The sequence below is a fragment of the Suncus etruscus genome, chromosome 18 (assembly GCF_024139225.1).
Source record: "Suncus etruscus isolate mSunEtr1 chromosome 18, mSunEtr1.pri.cur, whole genome shotgun sequence".
Taxonomy (NCBI): domain Eukaryota; kingdom Metazoa; phylum Chordata; class Mammalia; order Eulipotyphla; family Soricidae; genus Suncus; species Suncus etruscus.
In genome coordinates, this window is record NC_064865.1 from 51070237 (window position 1) to 51078391 (window position 8155).

The window sequence follows — 8155 nt, forward strand, 5'->3', positions numbered from 1 at the left end:
CCACTGTGCAGACAGCAGTGTTCTCTCAGCCTTCGTGGTTTTCTCCTGTGTCTGCAAGCTTTGAGCAGTCAGAGTAGAAATAATTTTGTCATCTGCACAAGAAATGAAAAATGTGAAAACCAAAAGAGAAGGAAACGCCCAACATCCCCAGACAATCCCCACCATCACTCAACACACACATCCAGACCTGAAAACTTAGTACAAGCTTTCAGAGCCAGACACCCCTTTTCCTGCACACCTCCTCCAGAGTTCCTTCCCCTGAAAGCTGAGAAGTAATTTTTGTGCCATGGAGACCCACGAGACAACTCTTGTGATCTGTTGTGTGGGACCTGGACAGTCTGCTTCTATTGATGGGCTGATTGATCTCCAAGTGGCATTTCATGTTTGATCATCTCGTGATTTATTTAAATTGTGTGCTGGGGGGGGGGGGCAGTGAAACATGAGCCTAGAGGAAACACGTGGGTGTGATTTCGGTGGCAACTGAGAAGGAAGCTTTGTCAGGATGTGATCAAGGGGAGCTGTCATAGAAGCGATGCCTGAGGATCAAAGGCATTTGCTGGCCCACAGAGTTTTTCACCATTGACCCAATTCTTGCGCTTAAGAGAACCCGAAATGAGCAACTGAAACCGTTGCTTGATGGATATGACTTATCCAGGAAAGAAGATTCCTGTAGATCCGAAATCAGAGAAATGGCTTGGAGTCTCCAAAGAAATAATTGTCAAGTGAATGCTCATTTGTATATTGTTAAGAATGTTCGTTAACTTCTCAACTCTCACCAATAAATATTTCAACCTGCCAGGCAATGAACTAAAAGGGATTCTGCTCTTCTAATGCTGGATTAAGTTAGAAAGAAGCACCCTGCTAAGATTTAACCTCACTTGAAGTTGCTCACAACTTCATTGTTCCATAAAATAATTCAACTTAGTTACCCCTCTGGGCCTGCCTGAGTGTATTTTTTTTTCATCGTTGAGGTGTGCAGATCATGCCCTGGATAGCTGGCTGAGTTCTCTGTAAACCTCTGGAAATGATGCTGTTGCTATCATTTTTGCCCTGGTCGTTTGGGGCACATGTCAGTGTGAAGTCAAACAGACTATTGGAAAGGTTGCCAGATCAACAATTAACTGGCCCCACTAGGTAACCGATTTTCATCTTGTTCCCCGGCCAGATAAAGAAAGCAAGAAATAACAATCATCAAAGTGAATAGCAAATGCCTTCTTTTGGACATACTTATCTTTGACTGCAATGCTCTTTTCTGAGCATTTATCATTAGCTGCTAAAAAGCCTTCAGAAGTTTCAGTGAGCTTTTAGATCCACATTCCCAAGTCTAATTTGGGAGCGTTGACATTGTATTTTATGGTTGGAGGTATCGATGATTTGGAGTGCCTTAACAAAACAACAGGCATGATTTTTAAATTATGGTGCTAATTACCCAGAAGCTATTGTTTCTTTCTTAATTTGTTTAGTCATTGACCTATCCAAAATTATTCCGTCACACAGTTTTACTTAACAAACACTAATCTCATAATGCACCTGCTGTGAATGAATAGAGTGTTTGATCTGATGAAAAGCTTTAAAATAGCTTTGTAACTAACTTTCAGATTACCAATAAAGATTTGCTTTGAATTGTGATTCACTTCTCTGGGCAGAAAATTTTTATTTGAAAAACACTATAAATTAGGTTCTCTCCAGAAAGTTCCCTGAAACACTGGTATCTGCCTTTTTATGGTTATAAGGAATAATGCCAACATTCACACAATCTCTGCCTAATTATGACTTGTTGAAAGGAGAATCATCTGGGAGGTCATTTAATTGATTTCAGATGAATTCTCCCATGTTGTATCCAAAAAGATTTGAGTTTCTGGGTCTCCCATGATTCCTTTGTCTAACATTACCAAATAATGGACTCACTTTTCTACTCCTCATTAGCGCTCCCTATGGGGTTACAGTGTCCACAAAATATAAATTATGTAACCAAGAGGCTCTAGGTTCATGGCTTTGCCTTTGAGGGAAACACATCAAGAATAAGACATAGGGGCCGGGTGGTGGCGCTAGAGGTAAGGTGTCTGCCTGCCTGCGCTAGCCTTGGACAGACCGACCGTGGTTCAATCCCCCGGCATCCCATATGGTCCCCCAAGCCAGGAGTGACTTCTGAGCGCATAGCCAGGAGTAACTCCTGAGCGTCACCGGGTGTGGCCCAAAAACCAAAAAAAAAAAACAAACAAAAACAAAAAACAAACAAACAAAAAAAAACAAAAAAATAAAGAATAAGACATAGGTTCACTGTTACACATGTAGACTTCTTAAAATCAACAACCTCACTTCTCAGCCACAACCTTCTTCCCCAGCCAGAAGATCCTGTACCCACTCATCTCATTGTCAGGATGAAAAAATATATATAGATGAAGAGAAGAGAAATGTTGAAAAGATCAAGGGGAAATTTTAATGTACTTTTAAAATTGACCTAGGAACAGAGATTGTTGAACTGATCTCTTGAACTTACCCCCCCCCCCCACCAAAATCTCAATGATGTTCATCTCTGGGAGCTGGCAGGGCATTGGTGTCAGGATCTTTTCAAGAACACCAGAATCCACAGAGGCTCAGGTCTCTAATAAATTAGCAGCAGCCCTTCATCTTGGAGAGTTTCACATTCACAGATGGAGCCAACCATTGATGTCTATAAATATGGTGTGTCACTAAACTAATAAGTGATAAACCAGGAGGGGAAAGCAGAGGAATGGTATTTGACAAGTTTATATCTAAAACACACAGTCTGTGCAGGCTTCTATCTCTCCCACTTCATCTTAATTTTGCACTTTCTGTTTTGTTTTCTTTTTCACTCTTGCTGTGAATTCCTTCTCCTATTAGCTTTATCTGGTCTGTTTCTTCTCCAAATGGTGTATCAGCTGGTATGGAAATAAGGGTGGTGGTAGAAAATGGAAAAGAAGCTGGAGGGTATATTCTCCCACCAAGAAGCCACTCTCAATGGTTCTTTCTATACCAACCTTCTCCTTCTCAGTATGTGGGAATTATGTCTTCTTGGTTGGAAGGTGACCAATTTCCAGCTTCCTGACTGTGCATCAAATAGGAATAAAGAGAACAAAAGCCAACCATAGAGTTGAGTTAGCTCTTTTAAGAGCTTTTCCTGAATTCTCGCTCTGTAACTTCCACTTTTATCTCCTCATTCACCTGTCCTCACATACTTGTAGGAAGCTAGGAAATGTAGCATTGAAAGTCAGGTACATTTATGATATGTTAGTAAAGAATAACAGGAGGAGGCAGGGGACAGAGATAAGTCAATGGGATGAGTGTATGACTCACATGTAAAGCTCAAACTTGGTCCCCTGTCAATGTGATGATTGTATGACTCACATGTAAAGCTCAAACTTGGTCCCCTGTCAATGGGATGAGTGTCTGACTCACATGTAAGGCCAAATCTTGGTTCTCTGTCATGGGATGAGTGTATGAATCACATGAAAGACCCAAGTTTGGTCCCCTGAGCATGACTGATGGATGACTGGACCTACAAGGAGACTTCGAGCACCATCATTTGTGGTTCCCATGAAAAATAAATTAATAAAAAGAGTGTGTGCAGACACCTCGTGGTACAGGCATTGATTATATTCATTTCATCAACCTCAACCATCTGGGACTCTGGGACTTTCCTTTGAGCACATTCTGTATCAACAACATCCCCTTTGTTGGATCCCACTGCTTGGGATTTCCAATATGGTAGTTCTGTGCTCACAAGCTGGTTTGAATGATTCCCCCTCCCCACTTACACCACAGACCATTGCCATCAGGTTCTTAAGCACACTGGTTCCCAGCCTTGACTTCCTATTGGAGTCTATCAACCTGAGAAGTTTTTTCGGGGATGCTGATCTTTGTTTCTGTCATCAGATAAAATAACACAAAGGTTCTGGGGTACAACCTGTGTATCAGAAGTTTTCTTTAAAACAAAACAAAAAGAAAAACTCCCTTGTGATTTTACTATGCAGAAAGGTTTGAGGATCCCTTGATCATATCCAGCCATCACCATTTCCAACATTCCATGTAGATTCCAATGTGCAGCCAAGACTATGAACCACTCTGTGAAGGAAGCTTCCAGGTAATCAGAAAGCTGGTTCAAATCCCAGTACTACATTCCGTTCCCTTAGCCCCCACAGAGGTTATTTCTGAGCAGAGTGCCAGAAATAGTCCCATGACTACTACTGGTTTTTGTTTTCTTGTTGTTGTTATTGTTGTTGTTGTCTTTTGGGCCACACCCGGTGACGCTCAGGGGTTACTCCTGACTAAGCACTCAGAAATCACTCCTGGCTCGAGGGACCATATGGGATGCCGGGGGATCCAGCCACAGTCTATCCTAGGTCAGACGTATGCGAGGCAAATGACTTACTGCTGCACCACCACTCTGGCCTCTACTGGGTATTTTTCTAACCTTCCTCCTACTAATAAAAAGAGAAAACTTCTTGTTATTGCATTGCCACAGCCATGATCTCTCCTTCCTGTTCTTAGCAGCTGGAATTTAGTTCATATCACTTGGGTCTGTAGACAGAGAACAGACAGGAAGTTTTTCAAAGTCAGTGGTCAGGGTAAAGGGATAAATTCATCTTTACAAGCTTGTAAAACTCAGTCATCAAAATACAGGCTAGTCACTGTCTTTGCAGGGAATTTTGCAGCACTTGACAGTTCTTCATCTTCTATCCCTTCTCCCCTTGCTTGGGTGACTTTTCAACCTGGGAGAATGAGATATAAAGGTAAGGGTGCAGCTTACTTGGATTTGATGAATTCTCTTCCCAGAAAGTTCTGTGAGTCATTTTGACTTTTACTGGGATTTTGTCATCAACAAATCCTTGTCTGTCACCATATCCCCCTGGTCTTTCTGAAAGGGACAGTGTGTTGTGTTCATAACCTGCCAGCCTTGCATTTCAGGAGAGGTCAGAACAAATAATGAGAAGATTTTCCCCACTCATTTATAATTAATTAATAACAACCTAACATTAATTAATAGTTAATAAATAATTAATAAATAATTAATTATTAATTAATTAATAATAATTGAATATTAGTGCATCATTTATGTTTAAACCGGATGATTTCACCAGTAAAGAAAATTTCATGGACCTTGTTCATGATGTTTAGATGCTTTTAAGGCATTTCCAGAGCTCAACTCGCAGCTCAAAAGACTGGAGACCCCCAATCATCACTATGAAATGAAATTTTGAAGTTTATCAAAGTGTCAGAGCTATGGCAGGACTCAGTAGAAGAGGATATTCTCCCTTGGGCTAATCGCAAGCTGTCATTCTACATAGTCTATACGTATGTTGGGCCATCTTGAAATTCAGTCAAGTTTCCAAGATTAGAATATCAGAAAAAAATGTATTATAATCATATATATATTTCTACCCTCTTTATTTTCTGTTTTATGGCTTGAGGAGCTGCATCTGGTGGTGCTCAGAGGCTCTGCAATATCATATGCAAAGCATGGACTCTAGCCTATTGAGCCATCTATCTGGTATTACACACTTCTCTGTATTAAGTACTGTTCTTCATGAGCATTTCTATTCAATTATATAATTTCTATACTAGCCCATTTATTGAAAACAATTCAAAAAGTTCTCCTAACATCAGTGCAGGATTCTTGGAAATCACAACTCTAAGCAAAGTAACATATAATAAAATATGTTTGGCCATTGTTTAGTTTGATATCAACAAGAGGTAACTTCCCACAGCACACCTTGATCACCAAAAATAATCCAGCAAACTCTCAAATAAGTACCTGGTTCACTTCTAAACCATCCGTTTTGGATTAATTCATTCTTTTGCTATGCTACTTATCAGTTTAGAGTCAGAGTTAGTGTAGGACCCCTTTTCATTGCAAAGTATGTTTGCATTCACTCACCATTGCTCCTTTCAGGACTCCCTTCTGGCACTGCTCTTCAGAATTATTCCTGGTGGTGTTTGGGAGACCACAGTGGAACCCAGGGACCAAATTCAGGTCAGCTGCATGAAAGGTAAGTGCCCTACCTGTTTTACTATCTCTTCCAGCTCAAGATTTCTTCTTTCTTATTGACGTTCAAAACCAAACAAAGTTTTCCCCTCCTGTCACAGAAACTCAGAGGAATCAAAAAGTTTGATTGAGGTAGGGAACAGAGTTGATATTTGAAATCTCATCTCACTATAAGGAATCTCCCAAATTGCATTATTAAAAAAAAAAGAGGGAATATAAGGTAAAGCAAGAGTGACAGAAATACTCAGCCCTCAGTATTTTTCTTTTAATTCAAAGCATTGAGGCTGGAGCAATAGCACAGTGGATAGGGAATTTTTCTTGCATGCATACAACCTGGGTTTGATCCCTAGCATCCTATATGATCCCCTGAGCCTTCCAGGAGTGATTTTTGAGTGCAGAACCAGGAGGGAGTTACCCCATGAACACTGCTGGCTGTGGCTCAAAAACCAAAAAATGATATTTTTCAAAGCATTTTTATCGCCAGAACTATTTATTTCTGTATGTGGGATGGTTATTGGGGAACCCTGGAAAAACAAGGGAGCCAGGTCATGTCTTTACTTGATAAGATAAAAGAAATGGGTTTGGCTTGTGCCCAGTCTTCCAGCCACAAGATGAGTGACTTGGAAGAATAGACATATCATCCCTGAGAGTACCAGGGACAACCAGTACTTGTATAATTGCTATGGGATGATGAAGGCAATGAACCTTAGTTAGTCTTGGGTGGTGCCTTTTGAGGAAAGTGATTCTGTGGATGCCTCAGTAGATCCTCTTATCTCAAATAGGATGATGATGGCAGCTAAAACTTTGAAGTCACGGTGAGTGTGGCATTGTCATTGTTTTGCTCTGACTCTTCTTTCTGACACTGAGTGCACAGTTTATGGGAAGAGAAATGTTTCTGTGTGTCCACTCATCTAGACACTGTCTCTCCCATTCTCTTTTATTCCCCCACTATCACAAATTAAGCAGTCGAGTTTCCCACATTTGGGGATATCGCAGGGGTCAGCACATCCGGAGTGCAATGGATAAGCCTCGCTCTGGGGAAACCACCTTCGTGATCAAGGTATCTCCCCTGCCAGGTAAGTATCTCTCCCATTATTTTCAAGCCAGAAATTTATTCGGAATCACTTGCCAAGATTTCAAACAATCTTCAAGCTCAAATTGAGTTTCCGAATGATTGTTGACTGCTGATAGCTGACAGCTCAATGTCTAAACAACTTAAGGCAGTCTACAAAGTTCTTTCTCTATGCCAGAAAACTGTCTCATAAAACTAATCCAAGACAGTCATTTCTCCGGCCACACATCAAGCATCCTTTGAGATTTTAATGCTTGTCTTACTATATTGGATCCAGTTGATGACTATATCATTGTACTGTGCCTTCTATTTGGATTAACTTGCCTCTTCAACTCTTATTCATTCTTCAGAGACTTTCTCACACATCCCAACCCCACCCCCAAAACTCCCCTGACATTTTTTCAGGGAAAGTAAGTTGCCTGTTCTGTCTTCTGTCTTAATGCCTCAGTTCACTTCTATGGCAATAATTCCTATTGGAAAATCACTCTCTCAAGGGGATTTGAAATAATCAAAATCACCTTGCTTTCTCTCTTATGCCTGTCTATTATAGGAATAAAGTAGATATTTTGCTGAATAAATTAATAAAATGCACAAAATTAAGACCAGGTCAAGGAAGGATTGGGGGGTATTTGTAGGTAGGAACAGGAGAAAGCTTAAAGAAATATTTCTTTGGCATGCTTTGGAGCCACATCCAGCTGTGGTCAGGTCTCCTTCTTGGCTCTGCTTTCAGATATCACTCCTGAAGGTGCTCCAGTTACCATATGGCTATCTGCAAGGCAAGTGCCTTACTTGTATTATCTATACAGTCCCTAGAAACAATATTATTCCTAAACACAGCGTTTTAATTGGGAGGGGGGTCAGGTGGGTGGTGCACAAGGCTTGCTCCTGCCTCTCACTCTTGGCAGTATTCAGGGAACCATATGTCAGGGACCAAACCCTGACTAGCTTCACGCAAGATGAAGCATCTACCTGCTATTGGAACTTGGTTTCCTGGGGACTGCTCTCTGTAGCCTGCAGTTATCTGTATTCACTCTGTTCATGCTGACCCTGGAATAGATGGGTCAGGCAGCAGGGAT

General features: G+C 41.0%; 1 pseudogene; it reads right to left on the minus strand.

The window, feature by feature from the left end:
• Positions 1 to 6918: 6918 nt before the first annotated feature.
• LOC125996851 (uncharacterized) lies at positions 6919 to 7091 on the minus strand (annotated as a pseudogene).
• Positions 7092 to 8155: the final 1064 nt, after the last annotated feature.